The sequence below is a fragment of the Lonchura striata genome, chromosome 4, assembly GCF_050655825.1.
Source record: "Lonchura striata isolate lonStrDom1 chromosome 4, ASM5065582v1, whole genome shotgun sequence".
NCBI classification, from domain to species: domain Eukaryota; kingdom Metazoa; phylum Chordata; class Aves; order Passeriformes; family Estrildidae; genus Lonchura; species Lonchura striata.
Genome location: NC_140706.1, coordinates 27,839,136 through 27,857,529, shown reverse-complemented (window position 1 = coordinate 27,857,529; position 18,394 = coordinate 27,839,136). Strand labels below are relative to the sequence as shown.

Below are 18,394 nucleotides of genomic sequence, written 5' to 3'. Positions count from 1 at the left end.
TAAGCCAAATTATTCTATCATTCAATAAATATATGCAAGGAAAGAATGAGAGAGACAGACCTTCAAGTAGTGCCCAGCAATAAGTCAAGTGGCAATGGGCACAATGAAAACACAAATCCATGTGAACACAAGACAATGCTTTACTGGTGAGAGTGGCCAAACACCAGCATAGGCTGCCCAGAGAGGCTCTGCAATCTCCACTTGTGGAGGTATTAAAAAGTTCACAGCCATGGTCAAAGGCAACTGGTTCTAGCTGACACTGCTTGGGCATGGGGATTAGTCTAGATGATTCCAACCTTCCTATCTGACATACAGATATGAAAAAGTGAAGTTGAACAATCAAGGATATCCCAAAAACAGATTTTGTTCCTCAGATATATTCAGATAATCCCCAGGGTTATTGTCCCTGCTGATATTCAAAGGAGATTGGTAAGGATGTGCTTTGAAGAGTTCTACTACTGAGTGGATGATTATGTAAGTTGTATACTGTACTACTGCATTTTTAATAGGGAACAAACTGTCAACACCATCTTTTCAGGCAGCAGACTATAATCCCTAGGCAAGATAAAATCTGCTGTTTCCACCAAGTTTCTGCAGGCATTGTGGAGCAAACTGACTTGGAAACTGCTGCCTAGTGCCTAGAGGAAGATAATTCTTACAGCTTGCTTCACAGGTCTGGTAGGAAGTCTGCTGAAACTTGGGAGGAGCCAGAAGGTGATGATTTGCTGATTGGTGTTACCATGATTCTTTATGCTTGTCAGCAAGGCAGCAGGTTTTAAAACTCATACCCAACTTCTTTTCCATGCCTTTGAGAACTATAGGTTTGGTACTGTGTGTTCTGGCAAGACTGAAAAAAGACAGGAAAATGCTTGATATTTTAACTCCAAAATGTTATCTCTGCATAATCTAGGGTATTATTTTAAAAAAGGCCAGCTGTTCTATGTTATGCAACTCTTACCCAATAGTTCACTGAATATAAGGAATTTTGCACCCAGTAAGGGAATATAAACTGAGATTTACCCATACAGGCAGGCTGCAGTAGAGCAGCTGTGAATACCCTACATTATCATGTATAATTTAATTAAACAAATAATTGCTGGCAGAATGTTGAAATACTTGTTAGATCACTCATCATCTACTGTTTTATCAGCAATGGTATAAAAATTAGCCAACAGCAATCATTACTTGTGGATGTTTAGGAGGATGTTAATTTCAATCAATCAAGAGGGATTTATAATTAAAATATTTAAAGATGTGAAGGAATCCTAATGCTTCAAAAATTCTAAAATTATGTGCATGGGAAAGGTAAGAGATTGTACATACAAATTATGAGGTACTATCTTCATACATAAAAATTGAGCAGAAAAGCTAAAGATTATGTAAATTAATTAGGAAAGCTGTAGATTCCTCTCCCATTTGATTTGTTTGCAGATTTTATAGTGCCTTGATGTTACAGCAATAAAGCAGGATGACTGTGCTTAGTCTACTTACCTTTTCTTGCAAGGACAAATCTTTTTTAACCATCTCTGCACAAGGCAGAACAGCACAGCAAAGTATCAACATAAGGGTTGGATGATTTAATACAATCTGTGTCATCTGGCAGGAACTTCCAGTTCTGAAGCCACACTTGCTACACTTTTCACTTTTGACATGGCAGAGAACATAATGCCCTGTTCTCAAAAACTCTTTTAACTTCTTTATGGAATGCCAATATCAGAACAAGCTGCTAACCACAGTTTTAAAACCACATAATTTACAGAGTGATGAAATATGAATTCCACCTGACTTCAGATTCACAATATACAGGAAGACTTCTTAAATTGTCTGCTTTTAAGGTAATGAAGTATTTTTAGTTTACAATAGTTCTCTACAGACACAACACATCCTAGAAGAAACGGTATAAAACTTATATGCACCAAGTTCTGTAACATGATCCTCCATGCTCTGTAATACATTACCTACTAAGAAATAGGCTTTAGTGAAAAATACCTGTTGTAAAATGGTGACAAAGAGAGGGTGACAGGAAACAAGAGTGAGAGACAGAATTGCTTCATAATTAATTTCACTGGAAAACATGCAAAGACGTCAACAGATATTGATTGCAATTTCACTAATTCGCTAATACCACAATATATCACAGCATCACTAATTCGCTATTACAATATCACTATTAGTTTTCCCAGAGAAGTTGTGGATGTCCCATCAACATTTCAAGACTGGATGTGGCTCTGAGTAACCTGGTCTACTGTGGAGTGTCCCTGCTCATGGCACAAACCGTTCTATGACTTTGTGATTGTAGTTCCCGCCCTGATTTTTATTCCCAAGTCCATTCATGTTTTACCACCACAACCCAAAGGAGATGGTAGTTAAAAAACATATGAGGAGGAAATCAACAGCTGCTAAGCACACTTGGCTGGGTGCTAGGGAAGGGGCATAGTGACACAAGCCAAGCAGTGGCAGCTTGACAAGTTTTAAAGTATTCTATTTGGAAAAATGATGTAATGATGATTTTGGTTTCTGATAATTTCTTTACCCTTACCTGTGTTTCATACTAATTTCTTTAGAGCATTATTAAGAAAGTTTGCTCAGTGGGTAATTTCATAATTATAAAACCTCTTGCCTTTCACACATAGGTAAGATAAGATGCTGTCATTGAATAATCCTTCACCATATGAAACTGCCACTACACTTACTGCTATTTAAAATGTGCAAAGGAACGTTTATTACTTGAGTAAAAACAGTTCAGCAGAACTAGGCACCACTGAGAAGATCAGACGTTTAATTATAAGTGATGTTTTGGATGAAATATAAATTCACCTGCTGATTGCTGTACCACTAACTAAAAGGTATGTCTACCATACAGGGAAGTGATAGGCACTGAGAGCATTACAGCCCACACAGCCATTGTACTCTACTCTTCTTGGATCAAGAAAGGTAAATTGTAACACTCAAAGGTCTCTCTAGACATACTAAAGGTTATTTTCAACAGGGTCAATTAAACTTCACGAGCATCTTTGCTGCCAGAGCTGAACCACTTCAGATCATGAACTGTTTTATTTCAAGAAAATTTAGCTTCCACATACTACATTGCCTTCTGGGATAAGTTATAAAGCAGATAATAATAACAGTAACACACCCTCAGCTTATGCACAGCACTTAGTGAAAATGCCAGCAGTTGGTTACTATAGATACACAAAGCAAACCATTTCCACATCTGAAAAGCCCTCAAGCCACAGCCCACTGCAGTAAGGTGGCTCAGCTACATGAGATACAGTGGCAGGAGTCAAATGGTGAAAATGACACTCTGCATTAGCACAGGATAATCCAACATAAACATGTCCTCACTGCAGATGCACTGCATTCCATTCCTTCAGAGTCTGATGGATGTTAGTGTTGTGCATGAACACTAATTACTTATCACAAATATACACATGCCCAGCATTCCTTCCCTTTCCTCTCTTGGTGACTGATTCAAATTAAGGCAAACTACTGGAACTGAATGTTACATGATGACAGCACTACCTTGGGTTATTTCTTTGCAAGGGAGGTCTATATCCTTGGCCACTATACAATGGAGTGCTAGAACAGTGCCCTGTCAGGACTTCTGTTACAGCTCTGTACACATGGTGGATTTTACATCATGTCCACTTTGTATCACACAAGGAAGGATTTCACAGACATTATCACAAAACACAAAGTTAATTTTACAGCTCTTTGTAATCTCTTGTAGTTTCATACTCTATTTCTTTAAGCTATTCTTCTAATGAGGGAAGCATGCATTGTAGAAACTATGCCAAGAAAATTCTCCTTAGGAAGAGCTTGAAGTAATTTACAATGCGTGCAAACTGTGCTGAAGGTTTCTTATGCCCAGGCAAGATAGCTATATTTAAAGAATGTGATAACTGCTTAACTTTGCAAGTATCAATATAGACCAACCTTGACTGGAAGGCAAAGACGTTTTAGGTTTGTAGTATTTACCTCTCTAAGTATGAGCCTAGTCAGTAGACCCAGACTTGAGCATTTTAAGTTTAAAAAGGGGGGGTGAGGGGGCAAAATTTCACTGCTAAGTCAGCAGGTACCACATTTTAACAGGATATGCAAATAAAAGCTATTATTATTCCTTACTAATTGTTACATTACTAAATGACTTCAGGCTTTTACTGTAAAAGACATTAATAGTGAATTACCTCAGATTGAAATGCAATTTAAACAGGCGTGTATCAGAGCATTTTCTAACTCAAAGTTCCTTAACTACACAGTAACTTCTAATTTTTCTTTAATCTTTTCCCCTCTAGAGTTTTATAAAGCCTCTTCAGAAGTGCTTGTGTTTATTCTGCCTGTGAAGAGACTGTCTAGTCATAAACAGCTGGGTTTGTTGAGGTAACACTGACAACATGACATCTGACACTAGAGAGTAACTGTAAGTTTGAAACTCACTGTGAAAGAAATGTGATTGCAGATATGGGAAGGACGACTAGGACAAAGAAACAATTAATAATTAAGTAGGGTAATAAAATTATCCTAGGTGACCCAGACCATTTAGCAGTCAGTAAAATTAATGGTATTTATCACAGATATCACTCTCAATGAAATGAACTGATCATTTTTGACTAACCAGATATAGCATCAATGAAATACTACAATAATGTGCAGACAGTTCCTAGAATTTATATTAAAAAGTTTTGCCAGACAAAATATATACGTGCTACACTACTAATCTTTAAATAAATCTTAAAATTGATATTAAAAAGTTAGTGCTATGCACAGGATAGCCAGGGCTATGCCTGCCATAGTGTTCTGTCTTCTGTAATAAGCAAGAAAATTCATTGTTTAATTTAATAGTGCAGCATGGCCTGAGGAGAGAAAAAGTATTTAGAGAAAACATCCGCAAAGACACTTATTTTGGAGGCATGTGATAAACAGACTCACGTGCTCATTAAGTTAAAAAAATCCAAACATTCTTTTCTGATGAATTAACAAAGCTAACATGTATCATAACTTAATAAACCTGTATTTCAAGATATTTGTTTGGCCTTGCTTTCCTTTTATATATCAACCTTCTCAGTGCTGTAACACAATTCACTATTCTGGTTTGAAAAGCAGTCAGACGTGTTCTAAATTTCCAGCACAAGTAAACTAAACTTTGTTAAAAAGTTGACTTTCTTATGTATAGGACTTTAAAATCAAAGATAACAAAGGTTATTGTGAGGATAATCTAGGTTGTCAGAACACAGAGGATCAACAAATTGATTATATTTTATCTTATTTTTTGTTTTATTTTATTTTTATTTTGCAAGTATCATGGCTGAGATCCAGTTCTCCTAGTTTGAAAGCTATTCTGAGTCAACAACACAGTAGACATTTTGGAGAAGCTACAACAAACTAAAAATATGAATTCTTATTACTGCATTTTATAACTTATGGAAAGGTTCTGTTTCATTTTTTTTTTACCAGCAGTTATTTCAGAAAATTACTTGCAAAACCAGTGTAACTAATGTAATATGCTTTTTCCTCTGGCTTTTTTGGACACTGAATATGCAGTCACAAGGCAACTGGCTAAGCAGCAACTATCAGGGTCATACATGTTTGCACATACAACATTTAGAGTTATAGGCAGTAAAAAACCAGAAGAATTCAATAAAAATTAAGGTATAAAATTCTTAGTCATGAGAATAGGAAAAAATTTCTCTCATGTTTGGATTTCTGCTAAGGGACAGCTTCTCAATTACAGCTCTCATCCTCGGATGTTTACAGCTCAAAAGCTGCAAAAAGAGCACAGCCCTGTATGGCAGAGAGGGGAACTGCAGGGCCCAAAGACCCATTCTGTCTTCCAGGACTGTACAGCAGAGTTCCTGGCTGGGAGCTCCTGCTCATCTCCCAGGTCTAAGGAAGAGCTGGAGTCCCACGTTACAGAACCCCTGTCTCCAGACCCATTCCTCCTTCAGCCACACCAGAGCCTTGGTGAATGCAGATCACCCAACAGGGAAGTAAGGCAAGCTTGGTGGGACAAATATTATGTTCTACAAGACCACCTGACACAGCTGATGGAAAAAAAAGACAAGTTTAGCATACACCATTATTTGTTCTGGTCTGAAAGGATGAATAAAGATTTGAACAAATGGATCCCAGTTTATTTTACTTATTTTTAAAAACTGCACAATTTGAAAGAAAAATATGGTTCCCTTTGGGCAAATGAGAGCTAATGAGGTAATTAATGAGGCAAAGAATGAAACAGAGAAACAGAAATGCTACTGGTAATATTAGAGATTCTTGTGAAAGACAAAGAAAGAAATGATGAGGAAATTATTAAAGATTTTTTAAACACTTTTAAATAATCATCATGGAATCAAATGCCATGAGACACAAAAAATAATTACTGTTTCCAAGAAAATATCAAGAGAAATAGTTTCTTTAGTAATTCCATTCCAGATGAAAGAGTGATATATTAACACTGAAGAATTGTATGATAACTGAGCCCTGAAACTACTCAGTAAATCATTTAGCAGAGTTTGGCAAATAGTATCAGGAAATGCTTAAAAAAAGTCTCTCCTCTTCAAGATCCAAATCACTGCATATGAGCCTGAGGTACTAAAAAAGTCTTCATGTCACCTTTATTTATTGTAAAGGAGAACTATTACAAATTTGATTTACTTTCAAGTTCCTAAAACTTCTTCTTTGATTTTATTATTAAAATTAAAAAAATGATTTAAAATTTATATCTTGTATCTTCTTGTTTTCTTGTTTTCTTTTTCCCAAAGTTCAACAGTTGATCACATAGCCAGCTTCAGGAGCTGGCATATAAATGCAAGGTGCAGCAGGAAGTGGCATAAGTAGTTCATTAGGTAATCTCTGATCCTCTACTCTTTTAGGGTCAGATATTTATACTAAAGGGTATTTCAGAAACCAGAACTCTTAAGAGTTCCGAGATTGAGATTCTTGTCCCAACAACTTCAGTAAGTCTAATGAGTTCTTTGCAGAGATGCCCACTTCAATGTCAAGAATCTCATGAAAAGGTGTGGTTTTGGTCTCTCAATTCTTTGCACTGCATTATGAGCTAGGCATTGTGCTTTACTTCTTGTTGTAACAAGTTATGCTGCTGACATACAGCAGTTTGTTCAGCCACAAAGGGTGGGGGGGAAAGAACCTCAAGTACGTCATAAATTATTTAGTAAATATATCTTGAGGTGAAAGGTACATACAGAATGCAAGACAAATACACATCTTAAAGGGAAAATAAAAAGAAGTGTAACTTGTCAACAGCTTGCAATGTGTACTGTTAACAAGTATAATCCAATCCTAGCTGGATCTTCAAAGACTGAGGTCATTGTCACAAGCACAATTCCAGAAACTTCTTTTGCACTACTCCTGAAAGCTGTTTAATGGAAATATTCTTCATGGTAAATCTTACTGTTATTGCTTTGTAATGGCAGCATTTTCCAGTGTTGCCCTTACCAGTTCTAACAGCATCCTCTAGGTTTGAAAACATTTAGTACTAAACAGCATTGTATGAGAAACACCAAATAGCACCATGACCAGGAAGAACAACTGTCAAACTTGTTACAATATTGCCCTCATATACCCATCTTAAAATGTGAATTCTGATTGTATTTATATTCTGTTGCTGTAAATTAGTTTTCTCTAATCAATATGAAAAGTTGATTTTTTTATTACTTTTTTATTACTTTTCTCTTTTCACAGAGCTTTGCTCAGGCAGCCATTGGTCCACTACTGACATTATTCCACTGAAAGCACATTATTGTTTAATAAACATGAGCTGCCAGAAATCGTGGATTTGCACAGAGGCTTTGGGAAATCTGTGAGGGGGCTTTACTGTATGTAAGACACACTGCACAAAGAAACACCACTCAATGAGCCAAAACTTAAGATCTTAAAAGTCTCTACATTTAAGCTAGCAAATGCTTTTTGAGAATCTAGATCTCTAATATTTTCTTAATATGAAAACCTTATTTGAGGGACAGTTTAACTTTTTTTCATTCTGAAAAAAAGATGTTTGATTTTAAAGGTTAAGTAATGATTTAAAAGTTTCTTTCTACAAACATAGAATACATATTCATATTGTTTAAATAGACAGTAAACCAAAAATGTTACTTTCCTTTCTGAAACCAGGCTAGATGGGCTGGAAGGTTCCTGTGAAACACTAGAGAATACCACAACATATTGTCTTTCTATTCTCTTTTAGCTCACTGAAATGTTCCTGCATACAAGTCTCCAATTTGCCATTATTCTTTTATTTCATATACATTTTCAGCTTGTACATCTCTCTGTAACTAAATCAGCTGGTTTTAAGTACATTAGTAAGCAATGTAACTGCGATGGACTCAGCTGAATTTTATAAACCCCTGGAAAGCTGTGAAGTTTTCATGACCTAACAACAAACCCACACTTCTTCTGGCATTACTTTTCTAACCAGAACTCGTTAGATAGGATTCAAACTGGCAGAGTGAATTCACATTGCAAACATCACCCTGAAATTTGTGCTGGTAGTTTGCATGTAATATGTGCTGGAATAGACAGTATTTGTGTGGTGAAAACAGTTTACTCATTTGGCACAAAAAGATGTGATAATGCCATTCATCAGGAAAACATACAGATGGCAGTTGGATTGTTCATATTCTATATTCTCTCTCTTAAGTAAAGTTGTCTTGTTTGGTTTTCATGATGATTCATCTGATGCTGCCTAGTGGGCAACTGTAGTGCCAAAAGCCCTGTGGGACAGAGAACACAGCCTGGCAGGCATTACAGAAGTTCTCTGATGTCCAAATTTACACTTTCAGTAAAAGCTAATACATTTCTAAGTGGATTCTTGTCTACTCTATCTCTCTTTCTGAGATCTCTCTGACATCTGTCATCCTGTTGTCATATGGAAACATTTTACGCTTCTGCTAGAAATCAGTTCATAAATCTCTTTCAAAAGAAGCATAATTCTGAAGACCTTTCTTAAATTCACTGTATCTACTCTCTTCCTTTGTGTATGTTCAGTATGTGATCAAGAAAATCTGTAAGACTGACAGACTGACAAATTCTGTCTAATTAGTACTCACCAGATTTAGCCAGTCATCTTCATCCCTTCAAGCAATGTTCTGCCAGTGAAAAATATTCCTTTTCTCCTTTTAAATACCTGAAGATTTGCCTGTGTCTCAGAGAATCATTCAATGGTATTTCAATATTCAATGGTGTTTCTCAACAAGTCTAAAGATAAATCAAACCTGAAGTGGAAAAGTGATGTGATATAAACAGCACAAAAACTAAGCATGATATAAAAAAAAATGTGGATGTACAAGCAAAATAAGATCCAGAGAAAAAAATGCATCCTGAATGCTATCTTAGGGGAAAAAAAAAGACTTTGAAAAATCATTATATTATAAAAAACCCTACCAAACCATACAAATAAATTACTCATTTAAGACAGGTTGCCTTCAGAAGCAGGTTATTAAGTCCTGCACTACCAGACTAAATGGGAGTAAAATTTGTTTAAAAAAAAACATTTTTTTCTCCCAGTTAGTTCCAGTTAGGAACCTTTTTTTTTAAATGAAACAAAACAGTAACAAAATTATTTTAATACACTGCCATACAACAACTAGATAATACACCCACCAGCCACACCCACCAACACACACTGTATTTTTTCAGTGTCATATGCACACATATGTTTGCTATGATTATGCGAGAAATCAAGCTACAAAAATGGCCTGTCCATTACAGTACAAGGGATCTACAAGAAAGGCAAAATAAAATTCAGTTCTTGGAAGTCCCTGTTTTAACCACACCATCCCCTGTAAGAATTCCCTGTAGTAAAAAAAAAAAAAAAAAAGTTTTTATTTTCATTTTTAAAAGAAACTCTAACACAGGAGCAAACACTGCTGAGTTTTGAAGTGCTTTCAGATTTATGCTTGCCTAAATGTGAAGTTACCCTATAAGTTTTAGAAATACTTGGCTAGACACCAACCACTGTACTTACATAAGACCATATAATCACCTGACACTTGTAGCTGCCTCACTGATTTTCCAAGAATTTTAATCCTCTTTTCCTGAAACTATCCCTTTAGTGAGAAAATATGTTTATTCTATTCTTTTTATGCTTGCTTTGCAGACAAACATTTTCATTTATCAAACAGAACAATAATATTTTCCACTTTCAAACATAACAAATCAAGAGATTTCTTTGTCCAGTGAAGTACAAAGTGTGTCTTGTCACATACAAGGCTTGGCCCATTCCTTAACTGTGCACTCCCAAGCTGCTTCTACACATTTAAAAGCCTTCCTATAGAACAATGCAACTTCCCAGCTCTTCCCTTCTGCCAAGCAGCCAGACCATTATGTCAGCAAGTAATGCACACACGGTGGGCATGCAACAGTTAGTGCACTGTGCAAAGAGCAGACCAGAAACAGCTGCTTGATGGTTGGAGGGAACTTCCTATTACCTGAGGTTTGGGTTTTACAGACTGTTTAAATATATAACTAACCTATTCATTTTGTTTAAGTTTCTATTTTCTGTTAGATATAAAATGTGATTAATAAAGTTCCTCATCTCATTAAGCCAACTGAAGTTTTAACTGCAGACTTCAAAGAAAGAAAAGCCCGTCTCTTTATTGTTTAAAATATTTCTGTCTAGTGACTATAAAACTGGAGCTATTAATTAACAATGATTCTGGTGTCTAGTTTTTTTGCATGTGTAATTTATACTTATATCCTGTATAATAATTAAGGGTTCTAAAGTGACAACTGAATGTATTCAGAAGTGTGTGAACCACAAAATGGGGGAAGTCAGAACAATACTTCAGGGAATTACCTTCACTTAAAAAAGGATTATTGCATGCTTTTCTTACAACAGAATAATAGGTTGAGTTTTCACTGCTGGAGGTCTTGGGTCCACCTTCTGATCAAAGGAGACTGAACTAGAGCACGTTCTTCAGGCTTTATCCACTCAGGTTTTTACTATTTCCAAGGATGAAGACTCCTCAAGCTCTTTGGGCAACCTGTTGCAGAGTTTGACCACCACCATGGTTAAAAATATTATTCCTATTTTTTATTTCAGTTTGTTTTTATTGCCTCTTGTTCTGTAAATTCTTGGCAGTAGTGTCACCTTGAAATTGTATGTATATTGATGGAATATTTGGAAATGTCCACTGTTGCAAAACCACCAGCACAACTCCACTTCTGCTGTACAAAAGGTCACTCAAAACATCATTCACTGTTAACAACTAGTTTGTCAAAGCAAATTTAAATTCCTACCATACTCCTACACAAGCACTTCCTACTAATACTCCTGCAAGAGTTTTTTCCCTAAAAACCATCTCTCATAACACTTCTATATTGTCTGAGGTTCCAGAAACCAGAAAGGGCTTGTCATACAAAAGGGGTGGAGGGTGGGTGATGAAATAAGCTGTGCCTAGAAAGTCAGAGAAAATTCCTAGAAAACAAGTATTAATTCTGTGGCTGCATGATACATAAAGTAGGAGGAAAAGGAGGAAAGCATGAAATCAATGGCTGGAAAGAGCCACTGACAACTCTGCAAAAACTGCAATTCTTTGATTTCCCACACTTTCCTCCCTCAACATCAGCAAAGCAGCAAAAAGAAGGTACACCGTGTTACACCTCTGGCACAGCTAGAACAGAAAGTAACTGCTCCAAGCAGCCACTGGCATCTGCTTCCTTTGTCTACATCTAAAGACAGACCTCTGTGAAAATTTTTCTAGCTCAAAATGAGCTGGAAGTTTGTGGGTATGCCAGGCATTTACTGCCCTAGCACTTGTGCAGATACACTGGCTAAGACAAGAGCAAAAGGCACAAAACCATGTACATGGACTTGACCCGTTCTGCTCTGACACAACACAACTGGAGGCCACCAAGGGATGTGTTAAGGAAACTTTCCTGCCTGACCATTCAGAAGCCACTCTGCCAGTGACTCTCACGCCACCCATGCTGGCACTGAGCTCCCTTTGCAGCCACACGTGCCACTCTCACAGTCACATCAGGTTTCTCTATTGGCTCAACTCCAAGTTTCCCACAGCAGAGTCCCAGACGTCTGGATCCCTCAAATATTTTAATCATGGTGTAACAACAGAATAACAGCTTGAGCTGGTGTTGCCAAGAAGGAGCTCCAAAGAAAAACCCAGGGTTTTATACCCTCACAGTCAATGTACAGGAAGATCTGGAGATCCTCAGCTCCTGCCGTGTCTCTGAGTGCCCAATGCCCTGGCTGGCACCACAGTCCCTGTGCCCTTTGCTGTGCAAAGCTTGGTTCCAGGTCACAGCCTCTTGTCTGGGGCTCTCACCACCAGAGCTGAACCCAGAGCTGGCACTGCAGCTGCTCACAGAGCTACCAGCACTGAGTGTATTCCATTCCTCAAGAGCCAGAGCATGTCAGGCCAGGAGTTTCCTAAAAGCACATACAAGTGCAGGAATATTTCTCTGTGTGAGCATAAGTGAGTCCACATTCCTGCCCAACACCCGAAGCATCCACCATCTCTAATAATGACAGAAGAAGCTTTGGTGGTCCAGAACTCAGATGCCTCCCATGAGGATTATGCAGATCAAGAATGGGAATTGTCCTGTGGGACTCATGAAATTCAAAATCTGATGACAAACCAAAATAAATATAAAGGACAGTTAGTAAAATTCTTACCTAACTGAAACAGTTACGCATAATAGTATGAAAATAGTTTAAAAAATAATTTGTTGCTCCCTGTTACTAAAAAAAATTCTTTATTATTTTTGCTGTATCCAATAACTTTACTGTTCCACTGAAAACCTCAATGCAAAATGCAGTCCTTAAAGTTTTACAGCCAAACTTTTCATAATAAATAATTACTTGAAAGGTTAGCAGAAAGCTCTATTTTTGTCTTTTATTTGTACTTTCCTAAAAGTGCAGTTGTTCTGCATTCAAATGTATGTTGCTTTTGGGATGCATTATGTATGAAAGAAGTTATTAAAAACTGTTTACAATGTTAGACCATTAGTTTTGAGCAAATAGAACTGACTTTAGTTTCTTGCTTGAAAGATTTTTTGACAAATAATGTAGTTGTTAACTGCCAATTTTCTAGTGGGAAAACTAAACATAATTTCAAACTACAATTTTTTTTCTCTATCTCATCTGAAAAATTGTTCCCAACTAGTTTATTAAACACTGAATAAATGTATCTCCCACTCAGCACATTTACTAAGTCAAGCAGGAATTTAAAATTCCTTTCTTCTAAGGGCCAAGCCTGCAGGAAAACATCTGCCTGGAGATATATGAATCTTCTGCTTCATCATGAGAAACACATTCTGGCCAGAGAATTGAGCTTGTAAAGCACAATAAGCACATCAAACCCTTCTAAAATTCCCAGATGGTACCATCCTAAAACAGAAAGCACTGAGAGTTGAATTTACATTAAATAAAGCATATTATGTCTGTTGTTCCAAAAGAAATAAAAGTAATTCCAAAATTTTAATAATCCAAGATGTGTATTTGTTTGTCTGCAACTTGACTAAGTGGGCAAAAATTTAAAAAATAACTTTTGTTCTACATGAAAGAAAAACAGAAATTGGATGCTGCCTTATTAAAAGAACTTATTAATCTCATTCAGCACTAACACCTTCCATGGTAACAGTGGAATTTTCAATAATCATCATGATTTTGCTTCACAATTTTTAATTGCCCTTGAGAATCTTCACAGACTTTTTTGCTAAGGCCTAATCCTAACTCCAGGAGTCAAGCAGTGAAACTACAAGATGGTATCTCCACTGCAGGAGAAATAGAAGTGTCTTCTCAAAGCATTTAAAGCAGGAATACAGGCAAGCACAGGCAATACTAATGGCACTAAAACAGGTTGCTTTGGAGGGACGTACACACACTTTAAAACCTTCAGAAGATCCTTTCCTTTTCTATAACCTCTGATATGCAGTGGTGATCCTGACCAGAGGACCACTGTACACCAAGGAGCAGTGACCCCCAGAGCAGGGAAGCAGAGCAGCTCCCCCAGCTCCATGCTGCATGTCCATTGTTATTTCTTATGTAAATCACCTTAAAATTGTCATTTCAAAGCAAGACTTCTTAATATAGACATTCCATGAAGAAACTGTTATTTGCAGTAAGAATTGGTAAAGGCATTACATCTTTCTATTTCGATTTAGAAAGGAGGCCATTGTTGCAAAATGAAGCAGTACCAAGACTGAAGACTTGTTTCATGTTTACTGATGCATATTATCACTCATATGCTTATGTCTGGGCCAGGAAAGGAAGGCTCAGAGGCTGCTTACAGTTAACACTGTGCTCCCAAAAGGGCTGTGGGCACAGGGAAATCTGAGCTATGGTACAATCTGAACACAATGTATATTTTTCTTTAAGTGATACCAGAAAGTAGGAAAGCAGCTACATCCATGACTTGCCAACTTTACACCACTGGCAAAGAGGTGATTTCAAGGAAAAGAGGGACTCAGTCCCATTAGTATCAATCAGTCCCATTATGTAAATATACATATAGGAGGTCTTTGAAAAATATACCTTCAGTATTACTTCTTCCTTCCCAATAATTACTTATTCTACCAAAACCTCCCTCTACAAATACTTGGTATTTTCCTTACAATGTAAATCTTTTACAATGAGAAAGACTTCCGGATAAAAAAGGACTATAGGCTGACGCCTTCTTTGCTTCATTCCTGACAGGCAGGCTCTGCTATGCTGTAATTTATCAGCAAATACCTTATTCAGAAACCTTTTGTTCTGATGTATTACTGTTTACTTTACCAGAACAGTTTACTTAGCTACTATGTCTAAGATATGACTCAGCTCTGCTTTTAAACCTGAAATCAATTACTAACTATTAATTTTGTTAATGGTGCTGCAGAATTCAAAAATTCTGGGAAACTGTTACCCCCAGAAATTAGTCCTGTAAACACCAGAGTTTTCTACTAGTCATTTTCATTAAGATGATCCAGGTAACCAAGGAAAAAAACCTCTGAGAACATTTTTTTTAATGAAACACAGAAAAGACCTCTGAGATCTTCGACTGATCACCACCTTGTCAACTATATCATGGCACTAAGTGCCACATCCAGTCGTTTGGTGAACACTTCCATGGATGGTGATTTCACTGCCTCCTTCAGCAGTCCATTTCAATGTTTAAAAACAGCAAAGAAAAACATGTCATAGCTTCTATTTCTAAGATTAATAATAAATATTTACAGCTAGTCTACAAAGTTAACTTTTGGCTTAAATTTATGGCCAGGAATTGAGGTGTTAAATCAGCACCAGCAGGAAATTGAAATATTACAGGAACCATGAAACTTTAAAGAGTGAGCCATACATCAAATCTCCAGAGCTGAGAGCCCCAGAACACAAACCAAGGAATTTTTAACAAGAAGGCTCTACAGTATGTCACAAAGAAAAATTATGGCAACAGCTTGTCAGGTTAGCAGCTCTCCAGTGAAGGGTAAGCATGAACTGGGAGTAAGGCAGGGCCCTCAAGTGATCTATCAATACCAGCATAGCCAAACACAAATGTAAAACAGATCCAGCCCATCAGCAAACTCATGAAAAACAGTGGGATAAGCTATTCACCAAAAAAAAAGTGATTTTTTTTTTTTTACTAGAGGTAGAAATATGAAGATAAATAAAATATATTAGGTGATTTTAAAAATACTCTCACACGCATGGGCTTATCACAGTCTTTCAGCCCTTCTGAAACCTTTCCTGGGCAATCAGAAATTGAGGGATGCAAATCATTAAAAAAGATCCCTAAAATGGTTATATATAGTATGACAAGGACAGCACACATCACATAGAATCCTTCTGGGATGAGGTATTTACCACAGAGCCTCCTGTGAACAAGTGTCTAGCCTAGACTCAGTATGACTGAAACTTGTTACAATTGCATGGATAAATTATGTTCAATATACATTTGAGTTTTTTAAAAAAATGTTGCATTGCATTTTCAGGAATGGAAAAAATTTAAATGAAATCTTCTTTTGCCTCTAGATAGAATATTTGTGGACAACGGCCAAAGACCAGATACTCAATTATTTTCTTCTATGAACATGGTGAAAGAGACATATAGGTGGGGGAAAGATGGAAACACAATGTTCTTTATACAATCATGCTGAAATGAAGAATCTGAGTGCTCACTTCTCTCCTGTATGATCCCATGCTCCACTGAAAAACATTGGTCTAATGGAGACTAATGGTCTCCCAGTTGAACCCTGCCATCTGGTGTCTCTGGCAGAAGTAAAATAAAGGTGTACATTTCCTGTAGCACGTTTGTAGGAGAGGCTGAAAAGATGTGGCTGTGATATCTCAGCCTATGGATAGGCTCTCCCTATCTCACACAACGTGCTGCTGGTGATGCTACTAATGTTCAAGAAGCAAACAGGACATGGGTTACAGTAGTAGGTACAAGCCAAAGTAGAAAAAGAATATTGAATAGTCAGAATAAACAGTAACATTCATTTTGCTGCTAAAAGGTAAACTACTGTAAATAAGGTGATTTAATTAGTGGCCTTCTGCCACTGTGATTAAAGTGACTGCTTTTTGTTCAGTTCATGTTCTTTATATTACACTGTAGTTAGTAAAGAGTACAAGTCACAGAGTTTTGAAGAAAAATCATGTATTTCCTATTTTCTTTGATACAAAACATTTGCCAAGTGTTCTAAAACCTCTGAAGGAAGGACACCCATTAGACACAGAAAAAGTGGATATACATGCAAAACCTCTGTGGAACTCTATGAATAACAAATATCTACAACACAAGGAGCAGTTGCTCCTCTTATCCCAAAGAGCTAACCTAAGAAGAGTAAGTAAACACGAATTTTGTAACTTTAACAACTTCTTCAGAATTTTAAAAGATTGCTAACTGTTTTATCATCATCTAGATTTATTTAGACTCAACAATTTATCTAATACTAGCAACAGTCCAATCCAGTAATAACAAATGAAGGGCTTTTCCCTCCAGTTACCACTATAAGTAGGTTGCTAAGTATTTTCTGATTTCTATATGCATTTCTTAAGATATATTTTAATTGACTGAAACCCTATTTGAGCATTTATTATTGACCATCCAGAAATGAAAGGTTTTTTTCCAAGAGGCTAGGTATCAAGCATAATAAGCTTTTTTCCTTCCTTCTAGTTTGGTTGAAGATTTGATTTTACAATTCAGGCATACCTTAATGCAACTATGATGCAATAACTCTAATTTTCCCCTTTTTTTTACTTGAATAAGAATGAAGAGCAATAATTATTAAAAATTCAAATAGACTGCTCCTATTTGGCAAACTATATTCAACACCAAATGTATCTCAATGTTATTTATCTCAGAGGACAATCATAAAGAGATACAAAACATCCAGCTTGATAGCGAGGAATATATTGGAGAATATATATGTTTTATCAGGAAATACATTAGAAAATATTAGAGACTATACAAATAGATACCAACATAAAGTGTTTTTTAAATACCAAGTTAAATACAGAACACATGTCCAAAATCATTACTTTTTGTTTTGCTATACATTATTTTTAACCAATTAACCTCTACTTTTTCTGTAGAGTGAATACATAAAAACTCAGAAAAAAATTGTGAGATATTCAACATAACTGTTAGGCAAAAGCTTTCAGCTGAAGGAAAACATACTGATAAACATTAAAAATGCTGACTTATTTGCTTTTTGCACACTTCCTTAATAAGCAAGTTTTATTAAAAAAATAAAAAGCCTTCTTTAATTGAAGCCTTTTCAGTACTTCCTTGGCTATTATTTCGGTTTCTGTTCATCATTCAGTTACAGTTCTGCACTAAGAACTCCTGCACTTTATCTCTTTAAATTTAGTACTTCACCCTGTAAGTGCATTGCTCTTTGAATAATTACTATTTATATTAATAGGAGCACATTTTCCAGTGAATATTTAGCTATTTTATAAATCTGTAGATTATATCCATCTCTCCTACCAAGCAACAATGGCTGAAGGAAAGAGTCTGATCAGTCCAAGTTTTCTCTTCCTGAAGAAAAGACAATTATGATTCATGTCATATCTGGAGCTAAGTTACTTTTTAAAGCTGGAGTAATTTAAAATAATACCTTCTTGATCACATTTTTAAGTTTGTTTCCTTGCACACATAGAAGCATTCAGCTATACTTTAGAATCTACAACCACATATTATCACATATGGGAAAAGAAAAAATACGATGAACATGAAAACAGGAAAATGAGACTCCATTTATTAGTGTTTCCAGGATAGTCAGTTCAACAGTGTCAGAGTATTACCAGACTTACCAAACCCCAGAAATGCAGCAACATTATTGCAATTCCTTAGAAACTTAAGTCAGGCCACAACACAGATAACACTGCGTGCTTAAAATTCACAGCTTAGAGTCCTCCTAACTGTAGGATCCAATTACCATT

At 36.3% G+C, this 18,394-nt stretch overlaps 1 protein-coding gene across 1 annotated transcript in view; it reads right to left on the bottom strand.

Moving 5' to 3' along the window:
• LOC146767570 (uncharacterized) overlaps positions 1 to 18,394 on the bottom strand; it is a 64,240-nt gene that overhangs the window by 36,776 nt on the left and 9,070 nt on the right. Inside the window, exon 2 of the mRNA XM_085577907.1 lies at positions 1 to 18,394. This exon is cut by the window's left edge and continues 12,179 nt beyond it. The gene's annotated coding sequence lies outside the window, so the exon portion shown is untranslated.